Source organism: Pongo pygmaeus, chromosome 14, assembly GCF_028885625.2.
Source record: "Pongo pygmaeus isolate AG05252 chromosome 14, NHGRI_mPonPyg2-v2.0_pri, whole genome shotgun sequence".
Lineage (NCBI taxonomy): Eukaryota > Metazoa > Chordata > Mammalia > Primates > Hominidae > Pongo > Pongo pygmaeus.
Genome location: NC_072387.2, coordinates 112,173,117 through 112,198,353, shown reverse-complemented (window position 1 = coordinate 112,198,353; position 25,237 = coordinate 112,173,117). Strand labels below are relative to the sequence as shown.

At 38.3% G+C, this 25,237-nt stretch overlaps 1 protein-coding gene and 1 pseudogene across 3 annotated transcripts in view; both read left to right on the top strand.

Moving 5' to 3' along the window:
* Window positions 1–25,237, top strand: part of FGF14 (fibroblast growth factor 14) — a 683,612-nt gene that overhangs the window by 137,619 nt on the left and 520,756 nt on the right. The window lies entirely within an intron of this gene.
* Window positions 3,083–3,325, top strand: LOC129011154 (large ribosomal subunit protein eL39-like; annotated as a pseudogene).

Genomic DNA, 25,237 nt, shown 5'->3' with positions numbered 1-25,237 from the left:
GCAGTTTCTTGGTGTCAGGAGTTTTAATGGGAAAAACAAAAACAAAAATGGCCAATATTTGTCATTCACCTTTAGTCAGCCTCTTCTACTGTTCTGGGAAGTAGAAGTTGAGCCTATATTTTCTCACCCCAAGTAAAGGATCACTAGTTAGACCTTTTTGAATTTACCAGTTACTTTTAAGAAATCTGCGTCTTGGTCAAGATCTGGAGAGATGAGTTGTCCCTTATTTTTTCTCTCATTTTGTATCAATTCAATTGTATTTTGCAATAGTCTTCTTAGTCTTTTTTTGTGGGGTTGTCATAGCGTCCCAATTTCATTGCAATTCTAATTTTATCTAATTCTTAATTATTTTAATCAATTTTTTAAATGACAATGCAGGAAGTAAACAAATATTTTTTTCTTCTTATATTTTACAAGAAATCTCCATTAGTATGCTTCAAAATAGAGTAATCAAAGTAAGCATTTGCATCAATTTAAAAAATATTTTTATTGATTTTGAAAAAGAAGCACTTTTCAGTGTTTTCAGTTCTTAGGTAAAGTGTTTTCAGTTCTCAGGGAAAAATGTATTCTGGAATTCTAATTTTGATTTCTTCACTTACCAGCTGTGATTCTTCTATTTAGTCATTAAATTTTTCTCAGTCTTAAGGGTATAAAAATTCCTACTTACCTCACAAGGCTATTTTGTGAGAATCAAACAGAATAAGACATGAAAATCTGGAATGCTACCAATTCTAATGCAAGTATCAGGTACAGTCAATATTTACATTTTACATATGGAAAAACACTTCCATTTTTCCATGTGGAAGAAAACCCAAGTCATGGCTTATAGAAGACCATAATAGATTCTGCCTTTTGCTTGAATTATATTCAGATGCACTCTTATTTTTCACCAAGTCTGATGGAGATCGACAACAGCGCATATCAGTGTGTCTGTGCTTGCAGTTACTTCCCTTATCCTCACCTTCCGCCATGTTTGCTAAAAGAGATGATGAACCTGGCAGTTCTTTTTCTGAGCATTTGCAAAGCAGAAATGGGTATGGAGAGTTAAGGAGTTTATACCAGAAAGAGCCAAAATTTACTTACATAAAAACATAATGGAGAAATAGAAGGTAGTGGAGACCTCGTTTTGGAGGGAGGTTTTGATGGAGGATGAGAAACGAAGAGAGAGGCCAAGTTAAAGAGAGAGAAAAGGCATTTTCAATTGTTTTTTGTTTATGAATTGAATTTCTTTTAATATTTTCAAAAGATACAAGTAAGTATTAGAACTATTTTTAATTACTTTGGGGTGAAGGACTGTGTTTCTTTATGATACAGAATGACATAGGACTTACATGGTATGCCTCCGATTTCCTCCTCCTATCTACTCTCAGCTCTTCTCCATCCCGTGCTGTGCCCTTGGAGACTGATCTTGACCTTTGGCCAATGGGCTGCATGATCAAACAACTAGCAGGAGAAGAGTGAGATTGGGGATTTTTGTCCTAATACCCTCCTCCTGACAGTCACTGTGTACCAACTGTGTCCCTTGACAACAGGTCATGGTTCCTCTGAGGGAAACTTCTCTGACTCCAGGTTTAAATAACCACTCCCCTCTTGCCCTTTTTGACTCAGGTGGTTTAGTCCCCCACCATCTTTAGCTCCCTGATAGTGTTACTATCCTTTATGGTTTCTGTACAACCTGTAAAGACTCGTAAATAATTCCTTTATAAACTCCCTACTCAAACAACAAGAAGTGTGTTATTTTCTGCTAGAACCCCAAATCGTACAGGACCAAATGAGGCCCTTAGACTTATTTGGTTTGTAGAAATATGCTTTAAGTGTCTGGTATTGTCCTAGAAAAAACACAGACGATCTAATGGCTATATAACTCAATCAGCTGAAATGGTCAGAACTTTTTATTTTGGCCAGTTTTCGTGCTTTATATATTTCATGCTTTCCATGTCAATAGTAGATGCTAATTTTATAGAGAAGGAGCAAAGAATGCAAACTTTTTTTGAGCCTCAACTTTGCGTTGGTGTCAGTGTTCAGCATTCCATTGTCCCTAGGCAATCCTAGTATGAATCTCATGAGAAAGGTCTATTTTGCTTCATTTTACAGATGAGTATCATGAGTCTTAAATTGTTTCTCCAACTCTCCAAACTGGCAAATGAGAGAGCTATGATTCAAACAGCTTTGATCTCACTCCGTCTAAAATTGGTTCCCCAAATTTATTATACCTCAGAAGTACATAGGAATTCTTTTAAAAATACAGATTATTAGGACTATCTCAGATACGCTAAAAAAAAAAAAAAAAGGAAAGAGAAAACCTCTAGGGGTTCTCGATTTGGAAAGCTTATATAAGCCTTCACCCCTCACTTGGTGATTCTGATATGCAGCCAGTTTGGAAAGACTAAAGTTTCGAATTGATTCTGCCCCTAAATGACAATCAACCTTTTTCCCCTGGTTCTTATATTTGGCCTTTCAAATACCTTAAACAGAGCCATATACAGAGAGTGAATTATTTCACTGTCTAAGAGTGTTTATTCTGATTTTCCCTCTAGGTCACTTCTTAAACAAATTCTGAATTTTAGCAATTCTGCATGAATTAAAAGCAATATGAATGATGTCCAGAAATATTATACTAGAAATATTTTTATCTGTACTAACATTTATTATTTAAAACAAAATTATATTAGAGTCCATGAAAATACATAGAGCCTAAATTAGTAATTCTGATATTGTAAAAAGTGAACAAAGTATATGTTTCTATAAAAGTTGGCATAAAATGAGAATATTGGTATTGAATTACTTCATAATCTCTCTCTAATCTTCATGCATAATAGGTACTGTTTCTATTGGGGGTGCCTTTCATGTGTTTAAGGAATGAAGAAGAAAATGTGGTATTATGTAAACCCTTAGCACTTGAGACTAAATATTTGTCCTATTCATCAAATTATGGTACTACATAATTTTTCACTGCTCACTACTCCATTTCTCCATCTTTAAAATGAGTAAGTCCACCTTACTAAAGCTCAAAGAAATATCCTATAAAATTTGCTTTTTAAAATAAATCGTCCTTTCTCTGCCATCGTGGTGTGTGCTTGACTCTGCTTCTCGCCATGTCTTCTCACAAGACTTTTAGGATTAAAAGACTTTTAGGATTCCTGGCCAAGAAACAAAAGCAAAATCATCCCATTCCCCAGTGGATTCAGATGAAAACTGGTAATAAAATCAGGTAAAACTCCAAGAGGAGACATTGGAGAAGAACCACGCTGGGTCTATGACGAATTGCACATGAGATGGCACACATATTTATGCTGTCTGAAGGTCACAATCATGTTACCATATCAAGCTGAAAATGTCACCACTATCTGGAGAGTTGGACATGTTTTGTTGGGAATATATATTTTTTTCTCTCTGAATCTGTTATGAACACATTGGTTTGCTGGGTTCAGTAATATGTGAGACCTTTCGTTCACATAAAAATCAATCAATCAATCAATCACTGACTTCTGAGATGATATAAAATAATAGCATCAAAATAAAAGCAATAAAATAAGGTAAACATGAACTACTATGGGCTTCATAAAAAGTCCAAATATCGATGAAAGTGTGTTATTCAACCATTGAGAATCCACTGCCTAACATAATGCTTACCTATTAGTGGGTGCTAAATTTTGGCTTTACTTGGCTATATTGGATCATTATTATATAATTTAACAGATATGTGCATGGATTTTTTTAGAGCTACATTTACACTTAAAAACTTATCAACATAATTACTCCTGCTAGGAATTTTAGAAAGACTTTTTAAAATAAACAATTACCCACCAAGAAACAAGGTTAGAAGAGTGTCAGTGATAGGAACTGTAGCACCAGTTTTTCTTTATAAAGTTCCTCACAGGGACAGAGTGAGCATGAAATAAAAAGTGATTTTTCTTTTTAAGTTTGATTGGTTGAAAGGGAGATCCAAGCAATAGTAGGTAGGAAATAATCATTCTGAATTTTTATTTCCATTGTAGATAGCAAACGTTTACTTCTGAAAAGCTTCAGAGTATTTAACCTAAATACCTAAATATTTCATCTTAAGCACTTAAAATGTTTAAGTGTTATAACCTTAACATGTTTTACTTTTAGCATCTATTAGAGTAAAAATGTACAAGTATTTCTTGCTGTATCCATGAAAAAAAGGTTTTCCCAATAGTGTGATACTAAAGATCAGCATCTGCTTTAGAACATTCACATCTGTTTGCTCAGTGGCATTTACCCTGCTCTCAGCCGCAGCTAGTACTGAGTGAATCCACAAGCCTACTGCTTCCAGAAAGAATCACGTAGCCAAACACCCAACTTAAATGGGCCCCCTTTCTCCATGTGTCCTGATACAGTTGCTAATGAAGCCATGCATCCCATCTGTTAAGCATTTTGGGTGATCACACCAAAGAGGCCATGGACAAAAAGACTCCTACATATCCCCAGCTCAATAAAACCTACTGGGTACCCCCTATTTTATTTTTGGGGTAATAGTTTCTTCTTTATTTAAAATTCAATAGGAAAAATCATTTTGTCTTTAAAAACTTATGAAAGTCTTTGAAAATTAGACTGTTTAATTTGAATTCTAGGAATGTGCTTACATATTTCCTTATGTGTGATGTATTTTTATAGAAGATATTGGACACTAAAAGCTGATAGCCACCCTTGTTAGAAAGGAACCATTTAGTCATTATTTCTGAGGCCTGCTGTCATCTTTCCTTCCCCGGTTTGGGAAAGAGAGGGTAGTATAACAGGTTATTTTGGAATATGCAAGACATGTGCTGATGAGCTATAATTACATAGTGACATCTTGGGAACTGCTATTTGGATGCTGCTTCCAGCTAATTTATAATTCTTTAAAGATGCTACATTCACATTGGTTTTCATTTACTGTCATTTTTTTCCCATTTCTTTAAAACTGGTAGCATTGCTATTGGTTTAAATATCTCAACGTTTTTCTTCTACGACATCCAGCCAAGCTGAATTAAAACTTGTTGTAATAGCCAAGAAGCTAAAGGTAAAGCTCCTTAAATATTTTCCAAAATTATCTAATTGCTTCTTACAAAACTTTTCCTTTGTTTTTGGTGCCTTGTTTTATCCTAATTATCAGACAGTCCAGGTGGATCTTATTAGGATCCCATGGTCTTTTTGCCCTTACTGGGGCCTGATGTCATTTTTTGTAGACACTGATCTAAAATAAAATGACATGAATCTGTTCAGATGAAACAATTTCAGTTATTCACTTTTCAGGTATCTGAGTGTCTCCTATGGACACAGTTTCTGCCCCTAAGTAGCTGACAATTTTTTGGGACAGGGACAGGGAAAGAGGCAGTCACAATAGCGGGCACAATGGGAGTACCTCTCTGGAGGAGTTAGGAAAGGCGCTGGCAAGTAACTTCTCTGTTGAGACACTTGGTATAACAGGCGTCATTCAGAGAAGGGGACAGGGCAAGGAAGAATACTCTTAAGCATGGAAACAGGATGTCTCACAAGAAGGAGGTGAGAGTGAACAGGCTACACTGGGTGTGTACTGTAAGTTGCTGGGTAGGATGAAGGTTCTAAAGGCACACTCAGCCAATTTACAGAATGTCTTAAAATATGGAGAGTTAGTTTTCTCTTGATCCTGATGCCCGTTTTGCTTCTTGGCACGTTACAGCAAATGAACAGGAGTCAATGTGATAGAGATAGCAAAGTTGTCTCTTTAATCACCCTATTAGCATGTTGTAGTGAATTGGAGAAGAGAAGCAGCTGCAGGTTTGCAGAGGAAATCAAAACAGAGCAATTGCTGATACTCCCCATGGAACCATCATGAAAGCTCAGCACAGAGGGGCTCTAGAGAGCCCAACAGGCTGAAATGCTGCCGTGCCAGTGTCTGGAGGGCATTACTTTGCTCTCCACTGCATTTGATTCTCAATCTTCATTTGATACTGAAACAAACTTTCAGTAAAAAAAGCGTGGTTGGGTTTCCAAGATCAATGGCGAACTGATCTATATTTTACTTGAGGTAACTTGAGATTTAGTTTTAACTTTAGATATAAATATCTGAGAATTTGAGTACCAGTTACCCATTCAAAAGATAACTAGACTTCAACTGTGTCCCAAGGAAAAGTTACATAAAATTACTCTCTCCTCCCCTCCTCCCCCTTCTTTTCGTCTTCTCTCTTCCTCCTTCTCCTCCCCCTTCTCTTTTTCTTCTTCTCTGACTCCTCCTCCTCCCCTCTCTTTCTTGCCTGAAGATCAAGGGCTTCGCTAGTGATGTGCTCACCCTTAACCAACATGCAAATTATGGATCTCCTGAAAGGGGGTTGGGAACGTGGGAAACAGCTCCCTCTGTCCGGTGAGGACTGAAGAAGTAGTATTTATACTTACGTTTTTAAAAGATGCAGAAAAAAATGCTCCTGCTTTTTTCCAGAGCAAATACATAAAGCAATGGGTGTCATAGAAACAGTACTGGAATCAGAGGCAGATGCAGATTCCTACTTTTGGCTCTATCACAGACTAGCTATGTGGCATCTTGGGCTAGTATGGGATGTTCAGTGCTTTATCTTTATCTATAACTCTGCTTCGTTTGTTCATTCATATAAAAAACATACATGGAGAACCTAGAATGTTCTAGGTGCTATGCCGGCTTCTGGGGAATGTGAAGGTAAAAACGCCCTACCTTGATAGAACAAAGAGTGGATGGGGGAGGGCTCCCACAGGGTCGATAAATCCAGAGATAAGCAAATTTACTATGATAGTGGGATGATATATATGCTATAAGACAGGTGGGCGTGAGTATCTACAAAAACACGGAGGAGTGTCTCCTAACAGGGACTGGAGAACCAAGGTTGCCGTCAGGGAAGTTTTTATAAGGGAAGAGATGTTGGATGGACAACATAGAATGAGACTCTGTTTCAAAAAACAAAACAAAAAACCAGAAAAATAAAATTATTTAGGAGAGATGGCAGGGGGTGGGGATGTGCTCACAAAGGGAATGTGTTCTGTTTAGGAGCCGTGAGGGGCTCAGTTTGTGTCCACAGGGCAGGTGTGTTGATGAGTGATGGGCATGGACCTGGAGGGATGAGCTGAGGCCAGAGCCCCATGCAGCCTAGCATGTCATGCTTTCTATCTCATCTGGAGAGGGGCGGGAGCCACTGAAGTCTTTCAACAGAGGAGTAAGATCATGATATTTGCATTTCAGGACAGCCTCTTTGTGCCTTGGTAGCGCCCATCACAAAATGAGCAGATGAATGAGGAGATGATTTCTAACTTTTTCAGATCATGTTCTTTTTTGAGAATATTAATTTTTTCTCTAGAAAAAATACACATACAGGTAAAACTATCTATCTATTAACTTCCTGGGAGGCATAAAGAGCCCCTGAAGTCCAACCATGGATCACAGGTTAATCAACTCCCCATTGTAATGGTCTGTGTTTACTTTTCACATTAGTTTTACTTGAATAGTATTTGTCCCAAACCTACTTAAGAGATCCTGACATTTTTTTACGTTATTGTTTGTATGTTCCTCCATTCACTTAATGAAACCAAGAGCACATCTCTCACAAAGCTCATGTGCAGCCCCTCTGACATTACCCACAGCACAATAGGTGGAATCAGTGATTCATTGAGACAGCTGTCATTACAGGGAGTTTGGGCTCAGGAATGGTGGAGCGGCCCATCTGCTGCCATCTGCTGCCATATTCTTCTCATGGGCTCCAGTCCCCAGACTGAAGGTATGGGGGCAAGAAATAAACACTCATGTAGGGGTTTGGCAAGCGATGCCCAAGCTCCCAGAGTCCTAGGCAGGCCGGTGTCTAGGGTGAGGCAGTCCCAAAAGGGAACTAAGACAGAGGACCTCAGCCAATTGTGGCAGAAGAAAGGGCACAGCAGCCTGGACAAGCAAGAGGGGTGGAGGCAAGCGACCTCCATGGTCGCTTGGCCTCCTGGCCTCACTGGTGGTTGGGGCACAGTACAAATGTCCCTGACATGTGGGCTGAAGCTGCTGCTGTGCTCCCAGCTTGATGTGGGTTGGCTGTGTCCCCACCCAAATCTCATCTTGAATTGTAGTTCCCATAATTCCCACATGTTATGGGAGGGACCTGGTGGGAGATAATTGAGTCACGGGGGCAGCTTCCCCATACTCTTCTCATGGTAGTGAGGAAGTCTTACAAGATCTGATGGTTTTATACGAGGAAACCCCTTTCGTTTGGCTCTCATTCTCTCGTCTGCTGCCATGTAAGACGTGCCTTTCCCTTCCACCATGATTGTCAGGCCTCTCCAGCCACATGGAACTGTGAGTCCATTAAACATTTTTCTTTGTAAATTACCCAGTCTCTTTAAGTATGTCTTTATCAGTAGCATGAGAACAGACTAATACACAGCTATAGGTAGAAGTGGCTGAGGAACTGGGCCAGAAAGGGACATGGGTTAGTTCAGCTTGAAGAGCTAGGAAGAAGAAAAGAAAGGAGAAGACTGAAGGTGGCCCCTCCAGAAACACTGCAGACTGTCAGCCTTGTCAAATGCTTGGGTTCTTGCATGAAGCTCTCCCTTTTCCTTGTGGCTTAGTGGCAGCAAGTATGAAAAATGGAAGTATTGATGGAAAAAATATACATTGGCAGAAGATGGGTAGCTGGGGACTCTATTGGTTGGAAATGCACATGCAAATGGCTGGGCGTGGTGGCTCACACCTCTAATCCTAGCACTTTGGGAGGCCGAGGCAGGTGGATCACTTCAGGTCAGGAGTTTGAGACCAGCCTGACTTCTACTAAAACTACAAAAATTATCTGGGCATTGTGATGTATGCCTATAGTCCCAACTACTCAGGCTGCTGGGGCAGAAGAATCACTTGAACCCAGGAGGTGGAGGTTGCAGTGAGCTGAGATCATGCCACTGTGCTCCAGCCTGGGTGACAGAGTGAGACTCCATCTCAAAACAAAAAAAAAAAAAGAAAAGAAAAGAAACGAAATGGACATGCATGCAAAAAGGAAAGAAAAGATGTCACATTAAAACCATCAGCAAACTATTGAAAGAATTTACTTCCAGAAAATGTCCTTATTATTGGAGGTAATGCATTTCTATCTGTTGGCAGGTATGCTTTTTGTTTTTCTAATAGGTAAACCGTGTATACCTACCATTATATACTCTGATGCTATTGTCGTGAGAGAAATGCCAATTTTAAGTTAGCTGATGCTTAATTTTGTAATAATCTTACTGCCTTTATTATGCCAATTATTATGCAAGCCAATTCTCCTTTTTCCTTATATACCAGATCAAGTTCAATACAAGCCACCAAATTCAGATAGAAACGTGTTAATTCCATGTGAAAAGTGAAGGAAAATGGATGTTATTTCATTGAGCAAAAATATCATTTATTTTTTCAACATATTTTCAGTTCATGACCAATTATTTTAACTCAGACTACTTAGATTTAATTTATAAACCTGATATTGCATAACATATAACTTAAAGTCAAACTGTTCTGCATGGACTAATTTTATTGTATTATCAGCATCAACTCTTAATTTTAAATCAAGCAATGTCACCCATTTGTTAAGCTTCCCTTATGTTCTAGCATGAGCAATTACTAGTAAGTTATATAATAATTTAGGACAGATCTTGTGGAGGAAGTAAGTTCTGCTTAAAATGTGGGAAATTCCAGAAGATATGTTAACTCTTTAGAGCATCTGATTCAGTAGTTCCCAAGGGAAGTTTGAGAAATGTTCCAACAAAATTTGACAAGTTGCTAGGCACCTCTGTTTTAACTTGTACATTAGCTACTTTTTTCTTCTTTTTTTTGAGACAGGGTCTCGCTCTGTCACCCGGGCGGGAGTGCAGTGGCGTGATCACAGCTCACTGCAACTTCGACCTCCCGGGCTCAAGTGATCCTCCCACCTCACTGTGCTGAGTACCTGGGACTACAATGTGTCCCACCATGCCTGGCTAATTTTTTTTTAAATTTTTTTTGTAGAGATGGGGTCTCCCTGTGTTGCCCAGGTTGGTCTTGAACCACTAAGCTCTCGGTCTTCCAAAATGCTGGGATTACAGGCATGAACCACCATGCCTGGCATGTTAGCTACTTTTGAAAGACTTCATAGAATGTATGTGACCTGTTCTCAATCTTTTCATTTCTCCTTCTCTTCCATCAACTCATACCATCCCTTTATATTTCCAAATCAAAACACTGCTCCATCCTGATTTAGAGTTTGAGTTATTGCCGTGCCTCACCTGTCCCCAAGTAGAAACTGAGTGGTCTTGGATACTTTTCCGATCAATGAGTTTTTTTTGTTTTTAATTATTGTCAAATTCAAGTTTATTTTCTAAAACCTGTTTCTCCATCAGAACCAGTCCCACCATCAAGCATGCCTTGTAAAGGTTTCCTGACATTAAGTTTAGAGGAAGATGCATTGAAGTACCAAGGTTACAGTCCTAAAGCAGCATGCTCGCTCACAATATTAGCCCTTTAGAAGTTAGATGATGGTGGGTGTCTTTGCAGACCTATGGTTTTAACTCAGCTAGACATGTACAAAATCAGGCAATAGTAACCTTTTTTCTCCCAGCAGAAGTGTCTTAGACAGAAGAAAGGCTGTTTTTCTTCATCTACTTGCCCCCCAGAAGCAGAATTCCTTGATGAGATAATTACTTACTCACAACTTACCCAGGAAATTACATTACTTTGTAGTCTTGCCTCATTTATAAGCAAGGGTAAATCTTCCATCATAGGACCTTTCTGACTGTATCTCTGCCTGTGGGTTAATAAGACAACTGATTGTACATGACAGCCTCTTTTCTTTCCTGATTTATAAATCTTATTTATTCCTTTAAATGGATCGCTTCCCCCTCTCATCTGCTTTATTTCTTTTTTCTTTATTGTGTGATAATCTCATGTAAAAAGAAAAGGCAAATGGATGTTATTTCTTTGGGTAAAAATGCTATTTATTTTTCAACAATTTTTGGTTCATGTTTTGTGGCTGACTGAGTAGTTTTCCTATCACTGTACTTGATACCGAAAGATGGTTGGACATTTGGATTTCCCCTCTGGCCTTTCCTCTCCCTTTCAAAATCAAATCGTGCTCAAATTTAATCAGAATAAGTGGCCAAAGGAGTAATAGAATATAGAAGAATAATTTACTATCTCTGGAACTCAGTGATGAAAGAGAGAAATTTTGAGGTGGTCTGCACTGTCTTTCTGGTTGATGAGGTCTAAATGATTCAGTTTTGATTCATGGAAACAGCACTGTGAACAATGACCAGAATAAAAGGGGTTTCAAATTTGACATTTTGTTCCAAAGCAAGAATGGTAAATTTACATTAAACTGTCTCAGATGATCAATGATTTAGAGATTTCACCTAGCTATTTCCTAAAATAGTCTATTAACAGTTAATTAAAACATGAAGCAAGTTGGTGAGAAGTGTCCATAGCCTGCAATCTCTATATTTTCTCCAGGTCTCCAGGACGTCAGCTATGTCAGTGGTTCCCAACTGGGAGCCATTTTGCTCCTCAGGGGACATTTGGCAATGTCTAGTACATTTTTGATTGTTATAACTGAGGGATGATGCTACCTGCATTTAGTGGGTAGAGGCCAGGGATGCTGTTGAATTTCCTACCATGGACAGGACAGCTCGCCGTCACAGAATTCTTTAGCCCCCTAAATGTCAAAAGTTCTGCTGTTGAGAAACCCTCATCTGTACCAACGACTAGGACCATGTGGTAGGTCTTCCTTACAGATAGCCTCAAATGGAGGTCTTCTAGGGGCTTCTGGCCATCAGAATTCTTAGGAATCTTAATAAAGTATAAAATTGCTTCTGAGTCCAGGGTTATTTGGAGTGACAAAGAGGCTCCTGGACTTGCCTGGAAGCTCCTGTAAACCCAACTATGAGATCTTGGTTCAGCCCCTGAGCTCCACCTGTAACGTATTTTCAGCTATGACCTCAGATCTGATCCAGAGCTCCAGTAGATCCCCTAGGCTGACTTTGCCCATCTCTTAACATTTTGGGACAATGGCCGAACCCTCACAGACGACCTGCATCGTGAGTTTGTGCCATAAGCACTCACCGTGAGATTAACAAAAATATTAACCAAGTTAACTTTATGAAGGCCACTATCCATGTTATATTTTTGGAAGTTTTGGGATTGTTTAAGGTTGTTAACTTAATGAGCAGTTTTCCCAAATAATGGAGAAATTCACCATCACCAACCAATCTTGCCTTCTCTTGCTGGGGTGGAAACCTTACTACCCTTAGGTGGTGTTACCGTGTGCTGTGTTCATTGTCTGCCTTCACTTGACCTGTATTAGTTCAAAATCACATGAGGTGAGGGAATAAAATTTTCATCTTTATTGAGAGGAGGGACAGAAAAGAGACTTGTGTCAATGAAATGGAAATTTTCCTATCCCAGTTTACTTCTATTCACAAGAGTTCCATAAATAAAAGGCTTATATAGCATTTAAAGTTTATTTGTTTATACAGTACAATTTACCGTTTACAGTTCTTTCACCTCCAGTCAGCCTTCTGTATCTGATTCCACATCCCAATCCAACTAACCACAGATTGAAAATATGCGGGGGAAAAAACCCATAAAGAGTAAGAGTACAACAAAAGCCAAAATAGACACATGGGATCTAATTAAACTAAAGAGCTTCTGCACAGCAAAATAAACTATCATCAGAGTGAACAGGCAACCTACAGAATGGGGGAAAATTTTTGCAATCTATCTATCTGACAAAGGGCTAATATCCAGAATCTACAAAGAACTTTAACAAATCTACAGGAAAAAACAACCCCATCAAAAAGTGGGCAAAGGATATGAACAGACACTTCTCAAAAGAAGACATTTATGCAGCCAAAAGACATATGAAAAAAAGCTCATCGTCACTGGTCATTAGAGAAATGCAAATCAAAACCACAATGAGATACCATTTCATGCCAGTTAGAATGGTGATCATTAAAAAGTCAGGAAACAACAGATGCTGGAGAGGATGTGGAGAAATAAGAACACTTTTACACTGTTGGTGGGAGTGTAAATTAGTTCAACCATTGTGGAAGTCAGTGTGACGATTCCTCAAGGATCTAGAACTAGAAATACCATTTGACCCAGCAATCCCATTACTGCATATATACCCAAAGGATTATAAATCATTCTACTATAAAGTTACATGCACACGTATGTTTATTGTGGCACTGTTCACAATAGCAAAGAATTGGAACCAACCCAAATGCCCATCAATTATAGACTGGATAAAGAATATGTGGCACATATACACCGTGGAATACTATGCAGCCATAAAAAATGATGAGTTTGTGTCCTTTGCAGGGACATGGATGGAGCTGGAAACCATCATTCTCAGCAAACTAATACAAGAACAGAAAACCAAACATCACATGTTCTCACTCATAAGTGGGAGTTGAACAATGAGAACACATGGACACAGGGAGGGGAACACTACACACAGTGACCTGTTGGGGGGTGGGGAGCTAAGGGAGGGATAGCATTAGGAGAATACCTAATGTAGATGATGGGTTAATGGGTGCAGCAAACCACCATGGCATGTGTATTCCTATGTAACAAACCTGCACGTTCTGAGCATGTACCCATTTAACCAAAACTTAAAGTATAATTAAAAAAAAAAGAATAAGAATACAACAATAAAAATACATATAAGAAACAATGCAGTATAACAGCTATTTACATAGCATTTGCATCATATTAGGTATTCTAACTCATCTGGAGATGATTTAAAGTATATGGGAAGATGTGCCAAGGTTATATGCAAATACTATGCCATTTTATAATAGGGACTTGAGTATTTGCAGATTTGGGCATCTCTGGGAGGTCCTGGAACCAGTCCCCTTGGATACCAAGGTACGGCTATATTTCATGAAATCCTCGCCTTGTTAAGCAAGTTATTATTACTGATTCCATTTTATTGATGAGGGAGTTGAAGCTCAGCAAAGTTGTATAGCAGTTAAGTGGGAGAATCAAAACCTCAATACTGCTTTTGCCCCATGAAACCAGTGAGTTTCCCACTCTAGCAGGGCTGGGTCTTGCCTCAGTGGCCTCAGCCATGTAAAAAAGTGCATGTCAACCCTTAGGATGTGTCCTGCTCCAGTTCTTCCCATGCAACCCACATTTCGCAAGTGGCTCATTTTCTTTTTCTATTTGGTTGCAAAATGTGTATAATGCCTTTCCCAGCTATCTTCCTTCCTAGCATGGTCCAGACAGATTAGATTAGCCGCATCGATATACAGGTGTCTGGGATCAGTAAAACATTGTGACTGGACTGGTACAGCATGATGCCGATAATTAATTTTATCCATTTGTGGGTCATAGCCTCTGTAGGCTGAGATGCAGAGGAACAAAGAAAATGAGTTCTGTGGATTCATAAATTTCATTTCAAATTTATCAGTGATATTTAGATAAGGGTGTGCTTTTGCCAATAAAGGGAAAGTTATTTGGGGATTGGATGAGGCTTAGTGGAAGGAGAGATTTGGTAACATCATTTGGAGGATGCAGGAAGAGAAGTCTAAAAAGAGTCATGTAAAGGGTGTGGCATCTGATTTCCACTGAAGCACGAGGGATATTGGGTTCCAATTGCCCTGAGGTGAATTTGGAAAAGGTGCCTCCTCTGATTGTGCAGAGCATAGCTAGTAGAGAAAACCCAAATCCCATAGGCTCAGAACTCTATGGCTGGCATCTCTACTGGACTTTAGCCCTCCTCGCCCCTTGTTTTTGTCCTTTATGCAGTGTACAAACTTTACTGTCTGCAGCAGTCCTCAGGATGAAAGAAATGCTGTTTCATCATGAGATCCTGTTTCTTGATGTTTTAAAAGATTGAATTTGGAAGTGAATAAAACAAAATCCAACAAGCCAACAGAAAATGTTCTTGGGGAACCAACAGTTTTTACAAAGTCCAGAGGCTTAGAGTGCCATAAAAGCTCCAGCCCTCACTCAGAGCCTTCTGACTGGGTGCAGCAGCAGACAGGTGGATTGCAAGACAGGAAATAAAAGGAATTTTCAAACAGACATCCAGGCCTTAAGAAGTCAGCAGCCAGGAGGGAACCTTGTGCCTCTATCTCCATAGTTCCCAGAGACAAAGATACCATACCAATGAGTAGTGATTTGATGTAGCATTCATGTTTATAATGAAAACTTCATGTAATAAAAATCTGAATTATGTTCAGAGGTTTTATTTTCAAAGGTTGATATTTTTAAGTGTTAAAGTTTATAGGAGAAAGTTCTGGTTATCCAGAAAATTTGTGTATGTAAGATGCTTAATTTCTCAATGAGGTTAGCTAAGCAAAGATTTGCAGAAAAAGTACTCCAAAGACATTTTATTATAAAATTTATAAATAAAGGAATAACACTAAATAGGTCCTTCTTTGGAGTAAGTCATTTTGTATGTAGGTGTTCCTAAATATGTTTTACGAGATAGAGATTTAGTAATATGCCAAATGTCTAGAACAATGCTTTTCAAACTCTGTTTAATGAAATATTAATCTTAGTTTATCAGCATATTAATCAGCATTCTCTGAAACAAATATTTCTCTTTAAATAAATTTGGGAAATACCAGGGTTAACAAAGTGAACAGGCTTCTTTATTGCAGGATTTCTCAGGGCTTTTAATATAGCAAAATGCACTGTGGTTTCCCAGAAGGGGAACATAATATTCAATGCCAGTCACACTTATGTCTGAACTCATTAAAAATCAACTCCACTTTGCCTACCCTGTTCCTTTACACATTGGTGGGGGTGGTCTGCTTTTCCTTTGGAGGAGGCTTGGATGAGGCTATGATATTTGATCACTTTCAGATAATGAAATTCCTCTTGCTATAAAAACAGACTTAATTCCAAAAGCATATGCACAATATACTGTGCAAAAATTAAGATTCCAAAGAAGTGCATTAACCTTGGACTTCTCCCAGGTCAGAGGAGGTTCACATTGGAAGCCTGTGTCCCAGGGAAATTGTGGCTCTCCTCTCCTTATGCACTTCCTCCCTTTGGTAACTGCATTTATCTCCCTGATAGGGCGCAGTGTAGGTAAGAGGCTAGGCAGAAAGACAGTTGTGACTTAGCTCTGTTGCTTTCTGTCAGCTTGGCTGATGTTAAAGCTTGCTCCTTCCATGATGGTGCTTTGAGGGGTGTCCTCTCCAACAGTTCCACTGACAGGGAACACATGTCTTTTTACCGTGGGGTTGGTCTTCTTACATAGGCAGCAGCAAGACCATCTCCCTTTCTTTTGTGGCTGGGCCTGGTCCAGGGAGGAGTACTCATGCCTCCCCCTTAGTCCACTGTCAGAGAGGATAGCCAGTCCTTCTCCCTCCCAGCCCATGGTAATTGGTTCTAGAGTCCGTGAGAGATTTCTCATGAGGAGGAGGAAGAAAATGCTCTGCACTCTAACTGAAGAAATCCTTTATGTATCTTTGAATTGCACCAAAGAATTCAAGAGATGTGAAAGAGTTTCCCAAGACTGTTGCTTAGGAATTGGGGAACAAGAAGGAAGAAATGCTGTCTTTCACTCAGATATCTGAGGACCACCAGATTGGTGACTCGGTTGAAATAGACACAGGTGTAGTCCTGTGTCAACATTCAGTGTTACATATTTCAACACAGAAGTTAACAGAAGATACCCTCGAACATGCATACGCCCATGTGCACGCGTACACACACACACACACACACACACACACACACGCACCCCTCTCAGTACCATACCATAATTCTCTGAGCTGTTGGTCACTCTCACACACAGTCTGCATTCCGCACTGTCTGCTCTGTCCATGGCCCTCAGCAACAGCTCCCATTGTTCTGCAAAACTGCTGTCTTCGAGGCCAACCTTTTCTTTCTGATTATGGGCAATTTACATTTTTGTTGTTGTTGTTTTTTTAGCACTTGTGCTCTCTGACCACTTTAGGAATTTCCCTTCTGATTTGAACAACATTTTGCTATCCAAGTTCTGTCTACTTTTTTAACCAGTTCTTGCTCAGTGTATCTCCTTTTGCTTGTTCTCAAGTAAGGGAGTAACAGGAATAAACTCCCAGTCCTTGGTAAATCTTTCTATCATTTTTGGAAATCTCATCCATTGTAGTAAATGCTCTTAAATCTTCATCTTCAGGCCGTGACTTCCATCTAGCCTCCATTCACATGTTTCCAGGTTTATGTCTGCAATGAACATTCCGTGGCTCTACATAGATGCCCCATCGTACCTAGAACCCATGTATCCCAAACTCAATTCTTTCTTTCCCAGGACATTACTTCCTGCACTTCCTTCGTCTATCAATGGCACTGTTATTCTCCTGATCATCTAGACTTGAAATTTTGGGGTTTGGACTCCTCCTGCTCCCTTGCTTTACATGTAATCAGTCATCAAGTCTCAATCATTCTTTTCTTTTAATGCTTTTTTCACCTTTCATTCTACTGCCTGTCTTGTTCATTTATTTTTCACATCACGAAAGATGGTGTGGACATTTTTTCTCCCTTCACTTTTTCTTTCTGTATGTAATATGCTTTGCGTATTTCACCCGAAGTCGTCCTAAAACATGGCTTTCATTCTGTTAATTCCTGGTGCAAAATACATGGATCACAATTTCCTGGTGAATTTAATCCAAACTTAGCCCAGAATCCAAACCTCTTGGTCATCTGGCCCCCATCTCCCTCTCCCACTCTGTACTCCACTTTTCCTTTTATACAAACACTATGCTTGAGTCAGACTGGTCTCCACATTTTTATACTGAACACATCAAGTCTACTTCCCACCCCTCTGCTCTTACCGGAATCTTGAATATCTCACATAAGATATATGTACTCTAAACCTGTGTAAAATGCATGTCTGCAGCATTGTCTCATTTTATCTGTTTCCTCATTTTATTTTAGTTGGTAAAGAAGTATACATTAATAATTTCTAAGAGTCAAAAAGAAAGGGACAATATTCTCTACTTCTTTATATATTCCAAAATGCTGAAAACCATGCCCTACAAGCAAAGTATATACTTTTAATAAAACATTTATTTTAGGTTCAAGGATACATGTGCAGGTTTGTTATATAGATAAACTCGTGTTGTGGGGGTTTGTTATACAGATTATTTTGACACACCAGCTACTAAGCCTAGTACCTACTAGTTGCTTTTTTACTGTTCCTCTCCCTCCTTCCACACTCTACCCTCAAATAGGCCCTAGTGTCTGTTGTTTCTCCCTTTGTGTTCATGTGTTCTCATCATTTACTTCCCACTTCTAAGTGAGAACATGCAATATTTGGCTTTCCATTCTTATGTTAGTTTGCTAAGGATAAGGGCCTCCAGCTCCATCCACATTCCTGCAAAGGACATGACCTTCTTTTATTTTATGGCTGTGTAGTATCCCATAGGATATATGTACCACATTTTCCTCATCCAGCCTACCATTGATGAGCATTTAGGTTGAGTCCATGTCTTTGCTATTGTGAATAGTGCTGCAATTAACATACGTGTGCATGTGCCATTATGGTAGAGTGATTATTTTCCTTTGGGTATATACCCAGTAATGAGATTGCTAGTTGAATGATAGTTCTGTTCTTAGCTCTTTGAGGAATCACCACACTGCTTTCCACAATGGTTGAACTAATTTATACTTCCTCCAACAGTGTATAAGCATTCCTTTTTATCTGCAACCTTGCCAGCATCTGTTATTTTCTGAATTTTTAGTAATAGCCATTCTGATTGGTGTGAAATGGTATCTCATTGTGGGTTTGATTTACATTTTTCTAATGATTAGTGATATTGAGGGTTTTTTTCATAGGCTTGTTGGCCTCATGTATGTCTTCTTTAGAAAAGTGCCTGTTCATGTTCTTTGCCCAATTTTTTTTAATGGGGTTGTTGGATTTTTTTTGTAAATTTCTTTAAGTTCTTTATAGATGCTGGATGTTAGACCTCAGATGCATAATTTGCAAATATTTTCTCCCATTCTGTAGGTTGTCTGTTCACTCTGTTGATATTTTCTTTTGCTGTGTAGAAGCTCTTAAGTTTAATGAAATACCATTTGTCAATTTTTGCTTTTGTTGCGATTGTTTTTGGCATCTTCATCATGAAATCTTTGCTAGTTCCTATGTCCAAAGTGATATTGCCTAGGTTGTCTTCCAGGGTTTTTATAGTTTTGGGTTTTATATTTAAATTCTTAATCCATCTTGAACTTTGCATATGGTGTAAGGAAGTGGTCCAGTTTCAGTCTTCTGCATATGGCTAACCAGTTTTCCCAGCACCATTTATTGAATAGAGAGTCATTTCCCCATTGGTTGCTTTTGTCAGCTTTGTTGAAGATCAGATGGTTGTAGGAGTGCAACCTTATTTCTGGGCTCTGTATCCCATTCCATTGGTCTATGTGTCTGTTTTTGTACTAGTACCATGATGTTTTGGTTACTGTAGCACAGTAGTGTAGTTTGAAGGGTTATGTGAAGCCTCCAGTTTTGTTTTTTTTGCTCAGAATTGCCTTGGCTATTCGGGATATATATATATATATGTTCCATATAAAATTTAAAGTAGTTTTGTCTACTTCTGTAAAGAATGTCATTGGTAGTTTGATAGGAATAGCATTGAATCTATAAATTGCTTTGTGGAATATGGCCATTTTAAACTAATTTGATGTTGATTCATTGAAACATAATAGAGTCAATCATTAACTGCCTAACAAACCTGGATATAAAATTTCCTCATTTTCCCCAATGAATAACAAGGATTTGTGTTTCTCTGTGTTGAAATTTGCTTTGCCTTCTCTGTCAGTGCCAGCTCCATCTGTTTTAAGTGCTTTTGCATGGCGGGGGGATATAAGTTGAGGGTTTGCCATTACACTTTCAAACCAACTCACCTTGATTTTCAAAAGGTAGCCTAGATAGTTACATCTGTATAGCATTGCTTGCTTTCCTTTGTTAATTCAACATTTGAAGGCTGATTGGCTATTTGAAAATCTTAACATTATAATGACTGCCAAGGGGTGTAACAGCTTTGATACTGATGGTCATTTGCTTTATCAATTCTCATATTGAGTATGATCATTCTTAAATTTTTTGAGAATACATATAGCAAAAGCAGTAGTCTAACCATAAAGGAGAGATGAATTCTGTGAATGTATCTCACAGTGGCTTATCAGATATCTTGGCTAATTACTTGAACTTTCTGTGCTTCACTTCTTTTCTAAGACAAAAGAAAATGAAAATGTCCACCTATCACATAATCTGTTTTAGAAAGAAAGGAATGAAACAGAACACTGGTAATGTTTTATGTATCATGATCAATTGCAAGTTTTTCAAGTGGTAAGTAGGAAAAATGAAGGCATCCGGTTTTTACCAGACTGTAAGCTGCTAAGTTTGTGTTTTTCTTACTGTACTTTAAAAGTGTATGCACTTGATCTGTCTTGCACACAGATTTGTTCCTGAATATTAAGCAAAAATTTACATTTTAAATATCAAATGACACTTTAAAAACATATCTCAATTCTCATAATTGTTTTTTGAGGGTAATAGAAGCCCTCAACACACGCAGTGTGCTTATTAAATCAGGTAATGCTGAGAGGTGTTTATTTAGTCCAGAGGATAGTGTGTGTTCAGGAAATGCTATCATCCTATTAAAATTATTTTTCATTAAATCCTTATAAAATTAACAATCTAAAGGAAATTATATAGAAATATTAATGTTAGCTGAATTTGAGTTTATGGATAATTTTTTTCTACTTCTAAGTTACCATTACTTATTTAATACATTTACTCCTTCATTTGGAAACCTTTCTATTGAATCTCTCCTATGTGCTAGGCCTTCGATGAGCCCCAGTCATGAAAATAAAAATAAGGCCAACATGATCCTTTCCTGGTAAAACTTAGTCTACATTTTTAAAACACTCATCATAAATACTTTAAAGACATTTCAGTAATTGTTCTCTAACGTTTTCTAACTACCAGCTTCTAATAGAAGTGTTTATATTTACAAACTGCTATAAGCATAGGGAGACACAACTGCATTATTCTTTTGGATCTGAATTCTTACAAGTAACTCTTCGGAGAGGCTGTCTGTGTACCTTGTCTTTTTATAGATATGATTGCATGACTCACTCAAGCTCAGGTAGGCTGTAGATGGCATTTGGGATCATTTAAAGAACGAGCACACATACAGAGCTGATTTGTCCACTGGTTGGGATTTCTGAAAAGAAGATGTGATAAATATCTCTGCAGGCATTCCCTAAATGGAGAGCAACTGCTTTTCTTATCTTTTGATGTTGATTAGAGGTAGCTGGTAGTTTCCACATTTCATGTTCTAAGAATAAATTGATGTTTTTTCTACTACCTTATTGAAAGGCTGTTATTGTGAAATTATATCATTTCCGGGTTTAAACACATTAAATCTGTTTTCCTCTGTGTATTTACGTGTGTTAACAGAAACATATGGTTCTTCCTTGGAAAGGTATCCTAGGATACAAGAGGCCGTCCACATGGCCTCTGCTGGGATGGAGCACAGTTTCTTTCTCTGTGCTGGGTCAGGCACATTTCATTGGCATTTTCAATGTTCTTTACTTGAGAAGAAGATATATTTGCCTCACAATACCAGTTGTGTGATTAAAATGGCATCCTGATTTTCACCTGATTAAAATATTCAGCTCATTGTATGCAATGACATGAAAAACCTAAAGGACTTGAGATAATTCATATAGATTCACATGACAATTGTACACTCGGCTCTCATCTGTTGTTTCCCCAAAAGCCTTCAAATTTCTTTAATTTGATAATAATATAATTTTAAGGAAGATTTTTTTTTCATTTAAAATGCTGTGCTTATTTATTTATTAGCTCATGCAATTGTGTGTGAATTGGTCAAAAAGTAGAACCCTAGGAAACCAGAGAGGATGTGGGAGCTGCACAAAAACCATGGCATCCCTATTTCTATGTATCAGGGATGAGATTTTTACTGCACACCCAACTTGCAAGTTACACTTTTCAACAAAAGAACTCAAGACAAATACAGAACTCAAAAATGCATAATTCAGACCCAACACAGATCTACAGTACTCCACAAATTCCAAGAAGATTCAATCTCAGAGTAATAAGTACCAGTTTAAATTTTATAGGACACGTGGAGAATACAGACCGCATTTGTAGTACTCTCATTTAAAACTTAGAATTTAGGGGAAACTTTGAAGGAATTGCATAGGTAAGGAATTAGCACTTACTAAATATAATGATGAGGGGCTTCTATAGTAGGAAAAGCATCCCAGTGCAGAACAGGATGGGATGAGAATAGTAAGAGATGCTTGAGAGCATCTGCTTAGTCTAGACAACCCAAGAAGAGAAACCTGAGCGGGACTTGAAATGAAAGAGTTCTCATCAACATAGTTGCCAAAGGATTTTTAATAGTGTTTCAGTGAGAGGAACTGTCCTTTAATAGCTGTTTTCTGTATATATGTTCATTAATTAAAGCACTACTGCTAGTAGCTTCACTCTTGCTGACCACCTATTTGCCAGTTACCAGGCTAAACACTTATTTTAACATCATATGGTGGATTGTCATACTCTCTTATTATATGCATTTCATCAAGGGCCAGAGAAATGTAAAAAAAAAAAAAAAAGTCCAAAGTCACACAGCTCTTAATTGTGAGACCTTGAATTGAAACCTTGGTCTTCCTGCCTCCTTTCCATGTTACCATACTTTTTACCACACTGATACCCCAACTTATTTTATATCAGTACTTGAAAATTAGTTTTTTTGTTGTTAATTGTTTCAAGTGAACAATTCAATTATGTGTTGTTATAAATAAATGTTGGGCTTAGATATTTATCACCAGTGACTGGGGTTTATACAGTTACATAATCTATTTTGGACTTTAAAACATTTTTGAATTATCAGGATTCCATATTCAAATGGAGTTCCTTCTGGGAAAGGTGGCATTAAAAGGCAGAATTTGGTTGAACAAGTCGATTTCTTCTGTATTTGTGATGGTAAAAGCTAAGCTGCTATGACAAAGAGACCATTACTTAAAGAAGATAGAAAGTTATTTTTCTCTTATTATAGTTCAACCAATTTAGTCTGACAGAGTAGCTTGGCTTTGTTATGTTATTCAGAGACCCAGCATATTTCCATGTTGTTGCTCTGCTATCCTTTAGGGCTTTATTGTAGCTGACCACCATTATGTCCCTGTTTTAGCTTATGAGGAAATGAGAAAAAAGGAATGGTGGAGTACATAACTGAGGTTTTGTGGCCAAGCTTTGGAAGTAGAACACACTGTTTTTACTCACTTCCATTGATAAGAGCCTAGTCACATGAATAACCCTAAAAGCAAAGGAGGCTGGGAAATATAGTCTCTAGCTGTGCAGCCCAATGCCTAGGGCAAGAGTAGAGAACTGATTTTGAGGGAAAGCTTGTCTGTCACACATTGGAAGGAGTAGTATTCTAAAAAGACAGGATTGGTTAAACAAATGGATTTCCAAGCAGTATACTGTGAAAAGGATAAAGACTGTACATGAAGTGGATGTGCCCAGAGGAGATAATGCATATGCTGTGGTTTGAATGTGTCCCCCCAAAAGCATATGTTGGAAACTGAATCCCCAATGCAGCTGTGTTAAGTGGTGGGGCCTAATGAGAGGTGATTAGGGCATGAGGGCTCTGATGCCTCAGGAATGGATCAATGCTCTTATCATGAGAGTGGGCTCATATTCATGGAATGGATTCCTTATAAAATAACAAATTTGGGCCCCTTTTCTCTCTCTATCTCTCTTGCTCTCTCTTTGGCCTTCCACTTTCTGCTATAAGATGATACAGCAAGAAAGCCCTTGCCAGATGCTGACCCTGATCTTGGACTTGCCAGCCTCCAGAGCCAGGAGCCAATTAATTTCTGTTCATTATAAATTACCTAATCTCAGGAATTTTGTTACAGCAGCTGAAATGGACAAAGACATCATGTCACTTCACAGTATGGTCAGGGCTTGGCTCTTCCTGCCTGTCAGATTCTTTTTGTCATATTTACAACTTAAGTGCAACTTAAATGTAATATTTTCTGTATTGCCTGAGGAATATTCAAGAAAGAGGGAGTTAAGAGTAGGACCACTTGGGACCTCTGTGAGCTAATAACTTATTTATACAGTTTACAAATATTTTACATGTATTTCATTTTATTTTAGCCTCCCAAACTAGGTTATTCTGATGAGGCTCATTATACAATGCTTTGTACTTGAAATTCAGACAATGACTTGAAGGAAGAGGGGTTTAACTTCAAATCAAAAGCCACTATACCTTTCATTACCCTCACTTTGGAGTCTTAAAGCCAAAAGAGAGCATTTAGTTGATTTTTTATTTTCAGGTTGCCAAGAATAAAGATTCTTTGAATCTTAAATACAAAGCAAGCAGAACTTGCATGGCTTGTAGAAAATTATTTCCTAACTAAAAATAAGACTTCCTGGCAGGAGCTATTTGCTGTATCAGAGCTTTAGGGCTTCTCATTGGCAAAACCTTGTCCCCAGCGGTTTGTCTACCTTCATTGTACTCTAAACAAACTCTTTCTTCATTAAGTGGATGGCTCTGTAGGTAATGGAAGGATAGGCTGGCTGCTACTCATGGAAAGGGTTTTTTAATAATGGAAAAAAATAAACTGTCTTGATGCTCAAGTTCTTGAGCCCAAATTAGCAAAGCAGGTGGACAGATCACATTTTTTCTATAGCATAACTCCAGGAGGATTCTGAGCTGTCTTTGTTAGCTGTCCTAGTTTCTTTTGACTGATATTCAACAAAGAAATCTTCATCTTATAACTTTTTGCTGTTTCTTCTAAAGAGTCTTTTTACGATGGGGAAAGAACAGGGCTGTTGTGTTTGGCCACATGGATTGTATGGGGTACAATTGCAGAACGAATTGGCAATGTGAAGGCAACAACTGACCCCTACCATTTCTTGTTTACTAGGGTAAAGGGATATGGGACTTGAAATTATGCTCCTTTTTTATTATAAGTTTTCTCATACATGCATGTAGTCTGTCCTATCTATGCAAAGGGGAAAAAAATCACCAGGAATTGGATTGCTATTGCGACAGAGTCTTCTAGCTAGAATCTACAAGAGTGCCCCATTCTCTACGAGTGCCCTTTTCTCTACAACGATCAAAGCATCCACTGTTCATTATCAGTCTGGTGGGATATAAAGACTCGAATTCTTTTAATTTGTGTTTTCCTGATTTCTGGTAAAGCTGAACATCTTTATTCATGTTAATTTGACATTTGCATATTCCCCCCACCCTCTGCCACCCTGAGAATTATCTTTTC